Source organism: Oryzias latipes, chromosome 22, assembly GCF_053564925.1.
Source record: "Oryzias latipes strain Hd-rR chromosome 22, Olatipes_Hd-rR_3.1".
Taxonomy (NCBI): Eukaryota; Metazoa; Chordata; class Actinopteri; order Beloniformes; family Adrianichthyidae; genus Oryzias; species Oryzias latipes.
Genome location: NC_136258.1, coordinates 18,713,218 through 18,733,332, shown reverse-complemented (window position 1 = coordinate 18,733,332; position 20,115 = coordinate 18,713,218). Strand labels below are relative to the sequence as shown.

The 20,115-nt window shown below is 40.1% G+C and overlaps 1 protein-coding gene across 3 annotated transcripts in view; it reads left to right on the top strand.

Moving 5' to 3' along the window:
• Positions 1-20,115, top strand: part of bahd1 (bromo adjacent homology domain containing 1) — a 33,644-nt gene that overhangs the window by 1,381 nt on the left and 12,148 nt on the right. The window contains exon 1 of one of the 3 annotated variants that reach the window (XM_023951434.2): positions 13,528-13,668. The exons of 1 other annotated variant lie outside the window; for it this stretch is intronic. The gene's annotated coding sequence lies outside the window, so the exon portion shown is untranslated. Of the gene's footprint in view, positions 1-13,527; positions 13,827-20,115 lie in introns of those variants that run through there. One more of the 3 variants, XM_078940324.1, reaches the window with a different exon arrangement.

The window sequence follows — 20,115 nt, the reverse complement described above, 5'->3', positions numbered from 1 at the left end:
TTGGAAGTCCATTATCCTGCTGGGCACAAACCGCAATTATTAATTTCTTCTTCTTGATCAATTCTCAAATGGTTGGCACAAATCCCCGTCCATGATAGGACAAAGTTCGACCTGGTTTAACTTTCGACACGCATTAAATGGCTGTGCGTTTTGTATGTAAAGCCCAAAAATGGATTAAAAACTTGTGTAGCTATATGAGGGTTTTGAACGCAGAAGCCCGAAATGCGCATTCACGCCCATTTATGTAGACTTTTCATTGAAAGTGATCACTTGAACATGTGTTGCAGAGGGCTGTGTGAACGTAGCACATATGCAGTTAAAAAACTTTTTTGGTCTTGTGTCAACAATTCCAATTCCAGTGACATTTACTATGGGGCTGCACGATATGAAGAGAACTTAGCAATATGTGATTATTGGTGATCAATATAACAATACATAAACAAATCGTAAAACCAAAAACAGTGGAAAACACCAATTGTAACAGTTGTATTTAAATAAAAGTCAACAAAATCAAATTATCTTTTAAGAAAAATCTTGCATAACAGGTATTTTATACTAAACCAAAGTTGGACCTGCTAATGCGAGTTGCGTTATGAACACCAGCAAAAAAGTAGCAGCAAAAATGTCTTCCTTTGAAAGACCAACAAATTTTAATAAAAGCGATTTAAATACCTTTTTTTTTTACTTGATATGTGACATTTTGTCATCAGAGATTGATTCAGATCAAAAACATGATCCATATTTGTTGCATAGTTTAAATAAATCTGATTTTGATACTGCGTTACAGGTCGAATACTTAGTTTTATTGTGGTAAGGCCATGTGTCTAAAAAAGCCATTGAAAAAAAAACATGGCAAAGACGGTATGAACATTTAATCAGAGTTTATAAAACTTTGTAAATGGAAAAACTCCACAAAGACACTCTAGTTGGTTAACAGGAATGTAAAAGCAGCCTATTGAGTGGAAATTGACTGCTTCAGATGAGTTTCAGAACCAGCAATCAATCTTAGACTTAATTGTATTATTTCTGATCCACTTTTTTTTTTGCCTGGTAGCTAGACTGAGCGGACAGACACAATAAGAGGAGACAGTACTTTAGACTTGTGGGTTGAGGAAAGGACTGCAAAACCAGAAGAGAACTGATTACAATGGGTGTTGAGCATTCTTGTTCATGGTTTCACTTTGCTATTTAAATCCGTTAAAAAACATCCTCTTTGTTGGAGGAAAATGAAAGCAGCTTCACTCCCACAGCTTCACTGGAAATGCTAATGAGTCTTTTTCTGCTGAAGAATCATACTAATCATAAATGATGCAGAAGTTGAGTGTCATCCGTCAGAGAAATCACAGATCATCTAGCTGGATTTGATTGTGTGCTTTTGCTTATTGATGAAAGACCTCAATTTTCAAGGGCTTCAGCTGCAAGACGCTGATTAGAGATTTTTACAGCAAAGTGAATCCTGAAAAACGTTTGTAACACTGCAGAACTAGGGTCATTTGACAAGGGTTCATTCCAGTCATTGCTTTAGACTGGATGGGTTTGGTTGCAAAGAGATCCTCCCTCATACGTAAATCTGAAGTTGGGCTTCAGATCTCACAGGTTACGTTTGGTGTAATCTCTCAAACCAAACGTAACCAAATAGATCCATGTACATCTTCGTTTTCCTCGTCTGAACTGGCATCTGGCTCTAAACTGTACGGCTAGATAGCTCCAATGTCCCTCGCCATTTCTTTTTTTTTTTGCACTGTTCATGTTAGTAGCCGGTGTGAGGGGATGTAAGCTAGCGGAGAGCATGTAAACAGAGCTCTGAGGAGAGAGAGAGAGAGAAAGAGAGAGGGGGGGGGGGTCATCCTCATCAACAATTTCACCCAAAACTCAGAGGTTAATTTCTAATGTACTACTGACAGTCTTCAGTCCAAGAAAACTACCGATTTTTGGCTTACCGCTCCTCTGTTGAATAGATTTAAGGGACTGTCCAAATGTTCGAACATTTTAAAACTTTTCACTAAAGTGGATTTATTTTTAAATTCCAGGAATTGACAGACATAAATCGTGGGGAAACTGAAAGACTATTTTCTTTCCAGTATGAACCACCTACAACGTTTTCTCTCTGAAGTTTCTTCTACACCATGATAGCTCAGTGAGGTTGCTTGACCTGAATGATTATGTTTGGTTTAATGACCAGACCAAACCATAAAAATCGGGCAGAAACACAAACCAAAACATTTCCTGATGCAGAAAAGAAGTCAAAACACATGAAGGTACATTTTCCCCTGCTTTTTCAAAGTACCACCTCTGGAGAATACAAATTTGACCATGTTTTCTATAGTCTTACTAAACACATTCCAACGTTTTTCTTGATCTGTGTTTCAGCTTTGGTGGGAGTTTCTTGTTATGCGTTAAATGTTCAACACTTTCCTCACTTTTTTTGGGGCTCATATCTACTCTTTGGTCCACTAAAGTATGGGTCTGCATTTACACTGTAATAAAATGTACCAGGGCTCACTAGCAAGCAAACAAAGACCCCAGTTTTCAGGCAGACCAAACATGGCTTGCTTGTCTAGCCCTGATAACCTTTACCACCAAACAAAACTTTGGTTAAAAAAATTGTTTATAACCAAAAAGCTTAGTTGTAAATATAAACTTTTTCCATTTACCCACAAAGACAAAACTTTGCTGGACTTTACCCTGGACTAAACTTTTCTTTTTCATTAGTTATGCTGGATTATGGTTGTCTTCGACGATGTTGGAGCATCTAAATGAGCAGGACATTTTTTTTTGTACAATGTTGGCTTTGCCGCCTCATCTGTATTCCCCCCCCCACACACACACACTCTCTCCTAGTATAATGCGGAGAGACACAGCTGTGAAAATTGCAGGTCTAATTCATGGAAACAGAAGAGGACATAGGAGAGCCGCAGACTGGCGTCAGCTGTCCACCGGTCCACAGCTGTGGATGTGGAGCTGTCAGAGCAAAGGGGTCTTGCTCTCTCCCAACACATGCGGGGGATTGTTTGCATGGGGTGGGACTCTGTGAATGAATGCCCGTGTGTTTTATCTCTTTCTTTTTTTATTTTTATTGAATGCTCATTTTGGCTAAGACTAAATAGAACAGAAGCTCTCAGTGTGACCGACAAACGTCAAGCTCTTTCAGTGAAAAGCACATGGCACCAAGCGTCCTTCAGTTTGGCAGATGCTGAAAGCCTGACTGAGGCTCCGGCAGGTGGGTAGGAGGGAGAACCCCCTCTCCAGCCGTTTACTTTCCTTCATCTAATCCAGCAACAGGCCTCTTCTCAAAATGATTAACCCTTTAACACTGGAGCTTTGGCATCAGGGTTGACATTCTTTTGACTGCAGAAAGTCTTCAACCATTAACACAATTCTTTTCTGAAAGCAGAGAAAATCAGACTAGTGTTGATATGCAACAATTTACCATAATGATTATGGAATCGATGTAAATCAGCTGATTCTGTCGCAGAGAAAAGTGGCTTTTTGCCCTTATTGGTACTAACCTGATATAAAAAGTTGCTTTTTTCCTGCGAAAAATGGACAAACCAGTGTGGGTAACACAGATGGCCGCACAAAATATTAAGGTCATAGACTGCTAGGTTAGTAAAAATGCATACCGGTAGTTTTCATTGTTTATGCACATTTGTTTTCTACGGGGATGCTGCGAGCAACAGGCACTTGCGTATTATGTACACACCTCATACCTGGGCCGTTTGCACAGTCATTTAGCGGCGAACACTCACACCTTACTAATGTTTAGAGCGTGGTATAAGGGTACAGTACGACAGCATCACCCATTCGTCATAGGGTACGTGCAACACGCGCCAAAATATGTTCCATTTTCATGAATTCCCTTGTGGTGGGTGTACGAGCCTCAAGAGAACTGCGAGACACGCATGCACTTCCATTTAACACTATGTTCACACTGGCATCAGCAATACACGTTCAGGCATCCACGTCCACTAATACGTCAATCGAAACGGATGCGAATGAGCTTTTCAGGCCTTTGCGTTCAAAACTCTCACGTTCACGAACCCCTATGCAAGTTTCTACGACAGTTTTCGGGCTATATGTACAAAACACACGTCCATTGAATGTGCATTGAAAGCTAAACAGTCGAACTTTGACCAATCAGGAACTTGGATTTGGTAGCGACGAAAAGATGACGTCCCCCTTCATTCACGGAAGTGCCAACCATTTGAAAATTGTTTATGATTGGTTATGCATTAATAATTGCAGTTTGTGCCATCCGGAAATTTATGATACCAAGTCTTCATAAATGGGAATAGAGCTGTGAAAGAAAAAGTCTGCAACGAGATTTCTACCAAACCTCTTCCAACTTTAGGTACATATTGGGTTGCAACAATCCAGTGGGAACACCTGATTCTGAAAATGAAAATGCTTGTTTAGCGCGTTCTTAAACGTGCATCCCATGGGGGGGTTGAACATAGCATCAAATGTATCCACTCCTCTCTACAACCCTTCACGGGCCCAGACAATCCAAAAACCAGCAGCACCCAAATGGATCAACCCCACCACGTTACCAAGGCTTAACGCAATTTTTCACAGTCTGCACCCATTCTTTAGGAGTATTTGTGAGTGTCTCTAATTCAATGCATTCCCTATAAGAACATAAAGTTCCTGTTATGCATCCGGATCTTTTAGAGAAACTTTCACTAAAACAGAGGCTTAAAACAAAATTTCTATTTTTTAACCGAGTTTGACTTTTCCCTGCTCAGTGTGAATGTAGCGTGTCACGTTCTCTTTCTTCTTTCTCTCTCTTCTTTGGGGTTTCCCTTAGTTTTTTCTCCTTTTTTTTCTACTAAATCCAGACTTCATCATCATTGTCTGTCTCTCTGCTTCTTATTCCCCCCTCCGCTTCTTTTCCAGCTACTGAGGCTGTCTGCCGTCTCTCCGTGCCTCTTTGAAGAGGAGCAGTAAAAGCAGATAATTGCACTTCCTGTCCTGCATCTGTAGCGCTGAACTGTCATCTGTACATCTGTAGACAATCCTGGAGCTGACAGGCAGCCTGTTAGGCTGCAGATTCTTCCATTTGCTTCTCCATTTTTTTCGCAATAAGTTATCTTTTGAAGTTCTGCTTTGATTTTATTTTATTTTATCAAATGCGCACACTTAAGCCGACTTAATTCTACGGCTGTCGACAAAAAGGCTCAAATCATAAACCCCCCTTTCACCCACTTTAGCACCAGCGCTGTCACAGCTTCTTAATCTGGTTTGTGCTCTTCCTCGAATAGCACTAGAATGTTTTACACACAGTTTAGCATGTTCCAACACATTGTGAAATGTTAGCTCTATATTAGAAGCTCAATGGAAGAAAGAATTGGCTTTTTTTGGAGAATGAATTAGCTGCTATCTGTCATGCATGCTTCGTAAATTAAATTTTATGCGCATAAACTGCCCAAAAGAGGCTGTTTACACCCAATCTTTATGTGCATCCTGAGCAATATGATCGCACTGAGCAAAGGGGCTGGGTGTTTCATCAGAGCGCTGTGGAATCCAACCGTCAGCCTAAGTGAGGCAGGTCTGAAATGTGTTTAGAAGCTGATCATCATTCTGGTCACTGAACTGACTTCAGGAATTTGCATATGTATTACACAATCTGCGGTTCGGAGGGATCTGTTTATTGTGTGGGAAATATGTTTGTTTGCATAAAGAGAGGGTGGTCGCTCCAGACACACTTTCATGGCATTAAACCGGCACACTCTGGGACATCCACTTGTGACTTGAACGCCCACAACAGACATCAAGAGCAGGTGTAAAGAGTCCCTTATTCTTGACTGACTTCACAGGTTTATTAGGATTCACCAGAATAAAAGCTTATTCTGCTGTATTGCTAAAACTATTCTCTTATATTGAATTTTACATTTTTATGCCCTGAAGCTTAACAATATTTGGGAGGGAGAGATTTTTGCAAGCTTTTGCTTGGTTCTTTGTGGCCAGTAGGGACTCAAAGTTGTAGATCCACCATTAGCTGCAATGGTAGTTCATCTTACGCAAAAGCTCTGCAGAGTTGTCCATTATAAAGCAGGGAACTGTTGTAGCTATTTGTTTGGATGAGAAATATATTGATATGTTTTTAGAGATTTAAAAACATAGTGGGTGGAGCTTTTTTAAAGGAGACTGTATTTGTTGGACCATAAGTCTTTAATTTTCTAAAATATCAACAGTGTGCCTTATGCAGAAACTTTGGTTTTATTGTCCTGGAATCAATTTTGTGGTACATGGTGCTCAAAAATCTGTCAATGTTTTTGTCCAACGTTGGGAAACTACCAAGTCACACTGTTTGATGGATTGTTGGGGCACGGTGATGTACATACTGTGCTTCAACACAAAGAAATGGAAAAGCAATAGCATTGTTTCGTATTTTATGCATTCCAACTGAACAATGTTGAGTTGTTGTCAATAAAGTTTGACTTATCTGTTATGTTGCACTCTCTGCAAAGTCTTCTTATTGCAGATGAATGTAAAACAACACGGTTTACTAGAAAAAGTTCCCATCAACTCATCTGACCAATCACCTGCCTCTTGGTATCTCTAGGCATTCTGGGTATGGTAATCATACCACATTATGACTGTTTTGTTTTGTTTCACTTCATTCATTTTATAATCCGGACCCCTATGGTCCAAAACATATATTATATAATTTTTCTTAAATCTAGGGTTATCAACTTTGAGCCCTAATTATTACCAACCAAATGCTTTGATTTACACCAAACTTTAGCCACATTTGAGTCAGATAACTGCCTTTTTTCCTCATTGATCAAAACATTTTCACAGCCATTGTTCTTTTTGTTTTTAGCGCTGTACTAGCACAACAATGTTTATTCTGGAAAAGCATTTTAGAACTTTTTTTTAAAAATTGTTTTAACACCACTATCATACATATGTCTACCATGTCTGTTCTTTATACTTACAGTGATAACATGGACTGTGTTAATAATACAGTGTGCTGTACTGATCATTGTATTCAATGTTGAAATGTTCATTCAGTGTTGTCGCCTGCATTTTGTGGTCGTAAATATGGTGCCATGGCGTGTTTATCTGCTAAAACAACTCTGTTTAGCTGACACCATTTTGTCTATGAGGCGAATAACAGCTGCTCTCCAACAACCACCAGTCTCTTTTACCCACAGGGCCATGCGAAATATTGTTTGAAAAAGCACCTAGATCAGTGTTTTTCAACCAGTTTTTTTAGCCAAGGCACACTTTATCCTTGAAAAAAATCCCGAGGCACACCGGCATCCAAAAATTTTAAAAAAGGAGAAACTCATAGTCCGTATTGATGTGCAGTCCTTCTGCAATCTCACGTGCATTTTTGTGATAATTGTGGCAGAAAAAGCTGGAGGTTTCGGCTGTTTTTTCTTAAAGATGTAATAAAAGTTAAGTTAGTTTTCAGTAATAATTTTCAACTAAATTATTTGACATTTTACCCTGCTAGTACATACAATTTTATGTAACCGAACAAAAAAACAAATATATTCTTTCTAAATAGCGATTTATTTTTTAAATGTTTATTTCAATGTTATTGCAAAGGCAACTTTTTTTAAACAATTATATGATCACAATATGTTTGATACATTTTACACAAAAAAAAATAACATTATGTTTTTGTAGCTACACAAAAAGTGACCATGTTGAAGTTTTATTAGTTTTTCTTTTGTCTTAATCAATGATGAAGTCTTTGAAAACTTTAACAAAAATGTTTTCTTTTTAGTTTAATTGTGTCTGTTGGCCACTTCACCTTAATCCTGTTTCTTAAATGTTGTTATTACTTCTCCTTAATTTTAACATATAAAATAATCCAGACGTTATTAGAAAAGTGTTTCAGTTAGAAAGATGACTTGAACCAAACTCTGGGATGTTTGGCTGTTAATACACACAAACCTAAAGGAGGACTAAACTGTTTCCCTCTGATTTCATCAAAAAGATTTAAAAACTGTTTGTGTGTTCGTTGTGGTTTCAAGACGTGTAACAGGGAAGACTCATTGTAGCCCAGAGATGCTGTCACTTTAACCTTATGCATCATGGGAGATGTTGTGCGTAACTGCCGCCGATAGCAGACAGACTCACTTCTCTTGGTTTCATTGTTTTGTTTACTTGTTCCACGGTCTGACACCGGATCCTGCGGGAAGCTGAGCTGGTATTTTTGTTGGAACTGAGAGACTTTACGAGCAAAATCGTAACAAGGAAGTGAAGACTTTAACCACTTTTGATTGGTCAGACTGATGACGTACGATTAAGCCTCCAAGAATAATTGGTGGAGACAGTTAAAGGGGCGGTACTTTTCCGAAAACAGAGCCAAAGCTGTGGCTAAATCGCGGTACCGCCATTCCTAGCAGTGTCTTTAATAGAATCAAATAAACACAAAGAAAAGAGTATTTTATGATCTTTCACATTCCTAACTACTCAGTGTTTTATCAGGGCCTGTTTGGATGAACACAGAGCTGATATTCTGGAGATGGTAAATGTTTTTAGATCAGTGAATGGGTAATTTCCCACGGCACACCTGACCATCTCACACGGCACACTAGTGTGTTGCGGCACACTGGTTAAAAAACACTGAGCTAGAGGACTATTGAAAATATGCAGTGTATTGGAAGGTCTGTAGGCATGATAAGACATACGGAAAGTTGTATATCTTCCATTACACTTTCACTTGGTGTCCCAATCTGATCACGTTCCTGCCACAGCGCTTTAAGTCAGTAGATGAATGCATAGAAATGCACATACTTTGTTAAAATCTGACATTTTAGCTTAAGACATGATTTTTTAATGTTCATATGAGATATAATAAACATGTGGCCATAATCATCAAATTTAGAAAAAATAAAGGCTTGTAATAATTTTTTGCGTTATGAATCTATATAAAGGAAAAATTTCTCTTTTTGAATTGGCTGACAAAACATTGAACTTTTTTCAGGATATTGGAACTCTCTGAGATGTTCCTGCATTGGGATAGCGGTCTGGTTGTTGGGAGAAAGTATTTCTCTGTCAAAATATGGATTTTAGTTAGAAACTAGAGTTTCTGTTGAGTAGGCCTTCACAATAAATCGCAACTTATTAAATAAATTATCGTTATCGCAAAATCAAGCTGTGCAATATGCATATCGCAAAAGACAGTGAGAATTTCAATAAATGATTACAATAAATGTGTTAAAACAATCTAATGCTAGCTTGAAGTATTTAAAGAATCAAATACATCCATTTATGCATTTGACCAATCAGATGGACCCCTTGACGTTGTTGACTAATGGGATGGAGCTCTTTATGTTAGAAGTTCGCCTCCTATGTGGGATGATGGTCATTTGGAGTTTTAATTTCTCATATCGTGCAGCCCTACTGTTGAGTATTTTTAGCACACCAAACCAAAAAAAAAAGAAACTCCCAGCTAGCAGCATTGCAAAGATTCAGTAAGAAACTTTCAAAGTGGAGATGCTTTCTATTTTGGGAAACTATTAGAAAACATCAACTTGTGCATAACAGAAAGCACTTAGTCCACCAGCTTGGCATGGTGCACCTCTTCTGTGTGTTTATTGCTGTGCAGGTCAGCTCTCAGCAGTCTACATTCCCCCCACTTTCCCCCCTGATGCTCACACCTCATTAACTCAACACACTCGGCTCCTTTACAGCTGTTAATTACACATCGTAGAGCTGATATTGATGAGGACAATCAGCATTTATTCTAATTAAACTCAATTCTGACTGCACGCCAACGTGATGCCGTAGCGGCTTTCAGTTGGGTTTTCCTTCCGATTTTTTTTGAGTGACGTCCTGTAGGGCCACAGCTCTCATTAACAGAAGAGATTCGGTAACAAGATGTTTGGTGAAGAAAGTAGCAGCGGTGATGGAGCACAGGCTGATCGCTCATACCGGTAATTAGATTCAGTGCGTTATTAAAAAGGAGAGGACACAGCAAATGAGCCTAATCAAGAGGGGTATGTCCTTCTATTTTCTGCTTCCATTAAAGTGAGAAAACCCTAATTGAATTCTCCCTCAGGTATCGAAGTGATTGATGTGATCATTATTACTTAGCTGAAAATCATCTTAATGCTTAACAACATGCAAAATGCTTTGGATCTATGCAGACTCCATAACCCTTACCCGGGATTTACGCTTGTCCGTCTGTTGAGTGGGGAGTCCGTCTCACGGCCGTCAGTTAGTTTACATAGTCTTTGTTGCGTCTTCGGTCCGTCCCCTCCTCCCCCTGGCTACCGAAAGAGTGGGTTGTTCTGCCACCCCCGTGTCTAAATTGTTCAACTTCATCCTTGCTCATCCAAAACGTAAGCAATAAGGCTCCAGTCCCTCTCCTTCCTCACTGAGTCCGGTGTTAATGTGCGATTATCGTGTGGACAGATAAATATAAAATACAATTTTATGACGTTTTATTTTGAAAGTACGAAGGACATTTTTATATTGAAACGAGGACCTGTTTCCCGTTTTTCTGGCTTTTTACTGCAACATTAATGCGTCAATGGACTACAAATAGAATTCCTGTGTAAAGTTTGCAATACGGTGCGGAGAGGCGGATGTCGGACGCAGACATGACGATGATGTAAACATTCTGATTGATTAATAAATGTTCTATTTCTTTGTGTCAATGGAACAGAGATTCACCGCAAACGAACCAGTGTAAATCAGCCTTTAGTCACAAACAGTTACCCACATGGGGGGTTGACCTGTACGGGTGTCCAGATCTTTGAATTGTCCAGATCTGTGGAGAGTCAGAGAGGAGCAGCCGCCTCAAGGCACATCTCAGGTGTGTTCCATGTGCAATTCCCTTAAAGCTTGTTGAAAATGGAACGTGGGATTGTCACGCATGTGGTAATAGGTGCATCATGAAGGCTAATGTCAGTTGAAAGCACGTTTGACATATGAGTAATGGTGTTGTTCAGTCGTTGGTAAGCTGCAGGTACTGTTACTTTTCTGACACGCCTGTAGGATGCACACACAAACTACGCTCTGATTGTCTGATTTCCCAGTTGCTAATGCTACGTTCACATCGCACTCTTCAACGCACTTCCAATGAAAAGTCTATGTCCATATGCGCGTTTTGGGCTTACACGTTTAAAACTCTCCCGTTCGATACGCACATTTTTAAGACCATATTCAAGATCTATGTACAAAATGCGCAACCATTGAACACCTGTGGAAAGTTGAACCAGTTGAACTTTGACCAATCAGGGACTCTGATTTGGTACTGACTAGGCCTGCACAATAAATCACAAATTTATAGTTATCACGATATCAAGGTGTGCAATACGCATATCGCAAACGTTGGCGAAAATTGTAAAACAATCTTATGGCAGCTTGAAGTATTTAACTAACAAAATAAATCCCTTTATGCATTCGAGTCATCCGGATGCACTTCTTTACATCATTGACCAATCAGATGGATCCCTTTTATGTTAGACCCTTGCCTCCTATGTAGATGAGGGTCATTTGGAGTAAAATTAAGTTATGTTGACTCTTCTTTAAGTTAAACTGTTGCAGTGAAATAGAAATGATGTATTTAGTTGTTTTGCTATTTTTTTTTGTATCGCAAGTTATACCACTAATATCGCAAACAGCAAGTTTTCCTCATCATGCAGCCCTAGTAATGACGTATGAATGGCGTCCTTTTTCATTTACGGTAGTTTGAAAATTGATCATGCGGGTAAATTAATAATTGCGGTTTCTGCCCAGATGGAGTTATACGACACCAAGTCTTCAATATATCGCAATAGAGCTGTAAAAGAAAAAGCCTGGAGTGAGATTTGCGCCAAGCGTTTTCCAACTATAAGTACATCCAGTAGTTTCAGGTAGCGACAGTCCAGTGTGAACAGCATATGCTGAAAGCGTTCAAGAACCCGTGTTCAGTATGTTCCTGAACATGTATGACATGCATGATGTGAACGTAGCATAAGTCTTAAGATGTAGACGCTTTGAATAATTAGCCTGATCAACAATTCAGATGTCAGCTCTGTGTGTCGGGACAAATGGGAACAAAGTTAAGACTCCAATTAAATTGTGACCAAGTGGTGCCAGTTTTGCTGTAAGGAAAATTCTCTTCTTCTAAAAGGAAATGAACTTTATGTCTTGTTTCATATTGCACTAAGATTAGTTTTTGGATGGCTGCACGGTGGCGCAGTGGTTAGCGCTCTTGCCTCACAGCAAGAATGCCTCCGGTTCAAGTCCCGGCTTGGGGAGCAAGAAAAACAACATCAACAGGGGACCTTTCTGTGTGGAGTTTGCATGTTCTCCCCGTGCATGCATGGGTTCTCTCCGGGGTGTCCGGCGTCCTCCCACCATCCAAAAACATGCTTCATAGGTTAATTGGTCACTCTAAATTGTCCATAGGTGTGAGTGTGAGAGTGAATAGGTGTGTGTTTGTGGACATTCTACTCTGCGACAGACTGCGACCTGTCCAGGTTGTCCCCTGCCTTCGCCCACAAGTGGCCGGGATAGGCTCCGGCAGCCCCGTGACCCCGAAAGGGAAAAACGGTTAAGAAAATGGATGGATGGATTAATTTTGATCTCTTTAAGAATTCAGAAAGAAGCCTCAGTTCGAGTTCAGTTGTGTTCTGCAAACGGAGGAAATCTTCATTTATCCCGCTTACAACAGACCAAAACAGGAAGAAAAACGGAGTCGGAAAGCTTTGTAAGATGCACAAAAAAGCAGAGTTGACATGTTGACTCCAATGACTAAACCTTTATTAACATATTTTAGAATGTTATTCAGCTCTTTTACTCGTTACCCAGAATCCAATTCTCTTTTGTGTGGTAGTTGTTAAATGGAGTGCAAGCTGCAAGACCATTTAAAAATTTCTTTTTTATATCTATAACAAAGAACACCACGTTTTTTGACCGTGTAAAAAAGTTTGAATCTTTCTTTTTATTCCCAAATTATTTGATTCCAAATGAAATTTTGATGTTTTTGCTTTGTTTTAATTAATAGAAGTCCATACAAAAACTATGCCAGTTCTGCTGATAAGAACTTTTTTCTTATTAAAGTTTGTGAAACCGTTTAATCTCCATAGAACTTTGTTTTTTAAAGTAATAATTTAGGTTGTAATTTTTTGTGGGTGCAGTTTTTGCATACATTTTTATTTAAAAATGCTTTTTTTCTGCACACACGAAGGATTCCATGAAGTTTGAAACCTGTTTTTTAAACTAGTTTTTATATCTTGAAATGATCCATTGCAGCCGTTTGGGACTATATTTCATATATTTTGATTTTAATTGTGTTTTTGATGACTTTATCCTTCTTTTGGGGGAAAACTTCACATTTTGCACAAACAGTTGAAGGTGTTGAAATTGAAATTGATGAGCTTCAGGCAAGTTGCTGAAAGGAGCGAGTATATCCGATGAGCGTGCGGGTTTCAGGTAAAAATCTATTTTTGTTGTTGTTGTGAAATGCGGTTCGGTTCGCGGCTGCGGGAAAGCCGTGGTTCGGGTGCGATGTCCCGGTGAAGAGGCGAAGGCAGGCAGCGCATGAATATCATCTCCCGCGTGCCACTTCGGAAGTAGGTCACCGGTTTGTTCAGCATGTCTCCGGCCACCGGGGGCTGTTCTCCGCGCGGATCGCGCTCGTGCGCCGCAGCCGCGCCGCCCAACTGACCGCCGCGACCCTGACGGCTCCCCCGGGGCTCCGCGCTCCTCGAGGTAACGTGGAAAAACCCGTCAAACGCGGAAAGACGATCCGGCTCGGTTATGTCGGCGGCTTTCAGGAACTCGGCTGGAACGCGAACCTCCTGCCGCGGCGAACTACAGCAACTCCAGAACCGCCGCGGATGTTCGCGGGTTCTAATCATCACGTGGAGGTTTATAATTTATCTTTCTAGTGTGTGACTTCTGACGTAACAGCATCGACAGATTAACGCCGTCCACCATGAAGCTCCAGCAGCTTCCTTCAGCGCGTGAGATTCAATTCCGATCTGCACGGTGCGTTTGGAGCTGCTCTCAGGGGTGGAGGGGGGCTGTAGGTGTGGTGGCCGTCAGATTCCTGCAGGGTGAGCTTCAGCCTGGGGGGGTTCGGTGGTCTTAATGACAGGTCTAAACCGTGTCCTTCTACAGTGTGTGTGTGTGTGTGTGTGTGTGTGTGTGTGTGTGTGTGTGAGACAGCCCCCCCCCCCCCCCCCTGTTAGATCCTCACACAGAGGAAACTACAGCCTGTTCATTTGCCACCAGCAGCAGAAATCCACCCCATCAAGGGTTTAATGTGTCACTTCTGCTCCAATCACATAACATTTTCAGGAGATCCTCTCTGATCTGCTGCATCAACATGTGGCCCGACCTCCCAAACAGCAGCTAAGGTCTATTAGTTTTTACCTCAGGTGAGAAAATCCCCCCAACCCCTTATCACCTCAGCTCTACTTTCCGGTGGATTTTCTGCAGCCGTTCAGTCATTCAAGGTTTAATTTATTTATTTTTTCATGCTTGCTTCAAATTGATGCTTGAAAATGGCACATTCCACCATAAGAAAAAGGTTGCAACCAAAGAATCTGGTGGGAAGAAATGATCTGAAATAGTCTGGTAAAAGCGTTTCATACACAAGGGCCAAAAAGTGAGTTTATAAGCCTTAAACCTCATGAAGACCAGGTTGTTGCAACTTTCCTCAAACAAAATAGAAGTGCATTTTTATCTACAAATGTGCTATTTCTGTCTATTAAGGTTATAATCCAAAGGAATGTGAAATTTTATCACTTTAAACTAAAAAGTAAAAACAAAAGAAAAAATGATGTCAGGATTTTTAGTAGGGGTGTAACAATTAATTGATGAATCATTTGCTGTTCTTACTACAACTACAGTGGTCTGTCTGAGGCAAGTCGCTCATCGAATCAATCTACAATTATAAAATAATTCTTTAAAAAAATCGATTATACCACTATTGTATACCATTTGGATTGAGACATGATAGTTTTTTTTACTATAATGTAAAAACAGCTAACAGTGGAAAACACACGTGTTATGTCAGCAAAAATATGATCAAGTCATCATTCTAGTCCAATGTGGGAAAACACTTTGAATTTAGCAAAGACATGTGACCATACAGTGTGCTAGAATGTTCTAATAATGTCATTGGGCTGAACTTAAACTAAAATGGAAATGGAAATGCCAACAATTCTAGCTTTACTTATTCATTTGTACACATCTTTAATTCATTTTTTTTATTTATCTTCTCTTGGATCAATTTGAGTTGGATTAGCAACCACAAATTATGACATGAATCCAGTCGTTGTTAAAATGAATCGGTACACCACTAGTTATTTGATTTTGTTCAGAAGTGTCTCCATAATTATAGAGTTTGGCCAAAAAAAAACATTTCCACAAGCTTGGAGCTCAGGAAAATGCAAAAAACTTTGACTGACTCATGACTTATAGCTTTATGAATACTTTTATTGATGTTTGTCTTCCCTGAAAAATATACAAATGCACTTTTCTTTAAAAGTAAAACCTAAACTGTGGTTAAAAGACTAAAAAAAGGCTCTAAATAGATACAAATAATTAATCTTTAGTACTTTAAACCAATTTTTAGATAAATATTAAGAATATTTTGGCCACAGAAGACTTAAATAGTTCGAGTCTTTCGTTTATGGCAAACTATTATTTTTTATATACTTAATTATTGTTTTTACATTTAAAGTTGGAGCCAAAACCTTACTTCATAGTTTTCCTTGTTTTTTAAATACATTTTTATTGGATTTTCTATTTTCTAAACAGAAAAAAATCAGTTTTATATACTTCCGACTGAATGAAAATGGATAGTTTTTTTTCCAAATATTTTCAGTTTTTCCACCCAATATTTATGATATTTTAAAGCATCAATTTGGAGCGACCATAAAGTAAATATTTTAAATATTAATTTAATAGTTTAAAAGGTTGAAATGTTGATCAAACAAAGAATTCTTTGCCAGGAAATCTACAGTTTGACTTAATTTCTTTAAGTATTTAGTAAAAAGCCACAGCAGTTTGGTATTTCTGAAATGTCTTTTCTTTTACGGAAAGTTTCATCACAGGAGGTGAAAGTCCCCTTTTCAGCAACAACAAGACTGTATTAGAATTTTTTTTTTAAACGTATGGGCACAAGCATTCAGTGTTCTCACTAAAAGCGCGGAACACGGGGCGCAGAGGAGAGAAATTGCAGCCAGATGGGAATTTGTGAGTTTAAGGTTCAGGTGTGGACGCCTTTAAAAAAAATCTGTCTGCATGTAGGTGTTTGTTTACTGCTCTGTGCTTCAGTTTCTTCTAATGCTACTGCTTTCAAGTACTAAAGAACATAGTGGAGGTTTAGCTGCAGGGAGCAAGAAAAAAAAAAGATACTCCCCAGTGACCTACTGTCCTTCAACCGTTCAGGCTTTGCCTTTAAAACGAGCAACTTGATTTGATATCCACAGACAGAAATTCAATGTGAGGCTCCTTCTTGTACGCTTGTTATCTGGAAATTAAATTTCGCTCTCATGGATTACATTTCACGGTTCGCGGAGCCATTCCGCAACGAGACGAGGCAGATGAGATGGTTTGGAAAATGTCCACTCTGCAGCCAAAGCGGGTTTTGTTTTACCTCCTTAAACTCCCATGTGTTTATAATTATTGTTTCCTGTAAGGGACCACAGCTGAACAGGAGGGATCACGCGCGGTTAGGTTGGGGTCAGGAAGTATCGCACGCTGTCAGAACGCTGATGTGTAAAACACAATTAAAGTCGCCAAACGTTCTGCTGCTGAGAAATCCCAGAGGGGAGCCGCCGCTCTTGGTTATATTGGTCATGTGACCAATTGCTCTTCAAAAGAATTTCCTGCTCTCTCACTAGAGACACTTTTGACGCTGCCCCACTGCAGCTGAGCATCCAAACATCATAGCGGATGAATGTGTTCTCTGAAAGGATGTTTTAAATCAATTAAGTTTTAAAAATGTTGATTCATCCTGTCTGACATAAACTTTGGACTTCATATGTCGCCTGCAGCAGATTCTATTTAATCATTGCTTAGTTTTAAGTGCAGCTTCTGTGGACCACCACTCTAACGTCTTGGAGGGGTCTGAGTGATCCTAAGAGCTAAACTGTCCGGGACAATCCCATGGCAGACAGGTCCTAGGTGACGAGCCAGACAAGGATGAGTTTAGAATCCCTTCATGAGTAGAGAAAATCTAGATCTGTTCACGTTTGGTAACAGTCTGGAGCTAGGAGACGAGTTGGGGTTTGCAGGCAAGTGCCTGATGACAGGGGCCTCCCCCACAAGACTTAGTCAGGCCCAACCCTTAGTGGTGATGTGGGATGATTTCCCTGTAGGCCCACCACCTGCAGGAGAGCTTAAGAGGAATACGTTTTGAATGTGGTTTAGGAGTTGAAGGCAGGTGTCTCTGGGGCCCAACTGCTAGTCATGGCACTCCCCAGTGGGACCACTATTTGCAGGTGATCTCAAAAGGGACCAGTGCAGTGTGTGTCTTTCTGTGGCAGTCAAAAGGGGTGCCTCTGTGGCTCAACCCCAGTCATGGATTTGGCTTTTTTGACTGGTGGTCTCCCTGCTTGAGGAGCTAGGTCAACCGGACAGAAACTCTACTCCCATCTTGGAGTAGAGTCGGTGCTCTTCCACATCGAGAGGAGCCAGTTACAATGGCTCGGGCATTTGGTTTGGAAGCTTCTTGACCGTCTTCTTGACCGGTGGCGTTCTGGGCATGTTCCACTGGGTTGAGACCCTGAGGAGGAGTCCAGGATACACTGGAGTAAAGTCAGTCTCTCAGCTGGCCTTGGAACGCCTTCGGGTCCCCTCAGAGGAGATGGAGGAAGCGGCCAGGGAGAGAAAAATCTGGACATCTTTTCTTCGACTGCTTCCCCCGCGACACGGCCCTTGATGAGTGGAAGAAAATGGATGAACAGATGGATGCAGCCTTCATGTGTAGGTCACATGTGCTGACATTAGAGATGGCCCAGTCATCTTTGCTTCCATGTAAAGTTTCTGTATTAGTCTCATCAGTTTTAAACCCCACAGATGGAGGAACCTTCATTTAATGTGACAGATTGAAGCGTATGCGGCCATTTTTAGCCTCTGTGTCTACCATGGGGATGTTTTCTTATTAGACGCTGATTGTAAAAGTCCATTTGTTGTTCGTCCCCCCCCCCCATTATAAATAGACTCGTATTGACTCACTTCCTAGAGGTCAAGTGGTATAATTGTGTTGCGTGGCAGCAGCGTGAAGGATGATCCGTCTCTTTCTGCAGCAAACACAAGTGTCATTGCAGAAAGGTCAGCGGCAGTTGAATCATCAGAAACTCTATAAAAGCTTTCTCAAAGCGAGGGGGATTTCTTTGAAGCGTTTAAAGAGCGAAGAGGAGTGAATTAGATGAAGAGGTTCGTGAGGCCCTGTCCACACACAAGTCGTCTGGGATGTCTTTGCGTGTTCTCCAAATCTGCCTGTTGACATGGGAACCGAAGGAGAAAAAGAAAACGTATCTGCTGCCACTTTTTTTGTGTGTGAAATCAGTCGGTGTTGTTTTTTTGTTTTGTTTTTGTGTCTCCAAAGATTGTCGAATCAACTTTTAATTTCATGCATGGTGGAGATTTTGAGAAGTTGTTTTGCAAATGAAACTTGTAGTTGTTGTGCAATGGAGAATTGAAGATCTCAGATTTTTTTTTAAATCTATTTTTTTTATAAGTCTTTGTCACCCGACTGCCTCCCTGCTTTCAAGCACTAAGTTTCTGTGAGTGGGTGACCGCGTGCGCTTTTGGACCATCCCTGGATTGTGTGAGTCATTAATCTTCAGCATGAATTTATAACTGCAAAATCCTCTTGTTTTCACACATCTTTGCTTGCCTCCACGTTTGGTGACAGCCGTCTCGTTTTCTTTGGGGGTTGTGAAGCCTTTGTTGAGAGATTCTCATGAACCGATGAGAATCCTGTCAAATTGGGCGCCAACATGCGCCTCAGCCGAGTGCACTCACACCCTACCGCTTTTTTATTTCCTTGGAACAACAGAAATGTCGGCAACATCTTCTTTAGTGTGTTCGCACATCATGACTCTAAATGGAGCAGGTTACCCTGCACAGCATTTAGATAAAGTGCATGGACTGAAGGATCGCTCCATAACATATTTTCTTATACATCTGCTTACCCTTTAACACTGGAAATGTAGCTGGCACCACCTTAATGACACGCTCTTTGACTCACCGTAACTCCTCGACCGTTTACGCGATTAACTTAATCGTCTGATTCTGACACGGAGAAAAGTGGCTTTTCCTATCGACTCTGCACAGATTTTCAACAAATTACTAATGTAAAGTCTTACCAACTTTTAAGTGTTGCAGAACAGCGCAGGACTGTTTTTCTCCGCTTCCAAATCAGTTGAAATAACTTTGATTATAGTTGAAGAGTTAATGTAGTCCAAATATAATGTATACATTGCATACACTGCTATACAGCTGAAGCTCTGGCGTTGAAGGGTTGAACCCTGTAAAGCCCAGAAAATTACTTTTGTAACCTCCCTTTGAGAAAATCAACAAAAATGTTGCAATATCATTTTTTTTACGAGATATAAATGGTAATTACTATGATACGTTGGAGGATTTATTAAGTTTTGCTCACAAAAATGTTAGTTTAAGGTGCAAAATTGTCAATTGTTTAAGAAAAGCTGTCTCAAATTTGACCTGCATATTTTTAACATTGTGTATTTGTACTATAAAGAATTAATTATCAACAAGTTTTGCATGCTGTTAATACAGCATAAAATCATTAACAAACAAATAATACAAGATATGAGATATATTTACCATATAATTTAAAAAAATTAGCTAAGCTTTTCCCACCAAAAGTATTTTTGAGATTTCACGGAGGCAGCCATTTTTAAATGAACAGGAAAAGCCCTTCTACTGCCCCTAGTGGAATGATGATGAACTACAAGGCAGAAACATGGACCAAGTTATGTACAAAGGGTTTTTATAGACCGTTTGGGTTATGCTAATGAGAGAGGACTCTCAGGCGAGACCCTTCCGTCTACACTCACTGGTCTCCAACACGTCTTTCTACCCTGGTTTCCTCTGTCACACTATAACCTGTGAGAATCTGCCATGTTTCTGATTGTGTTTGAACTGAAAGTACAACGGTTACCAAAGCCATGC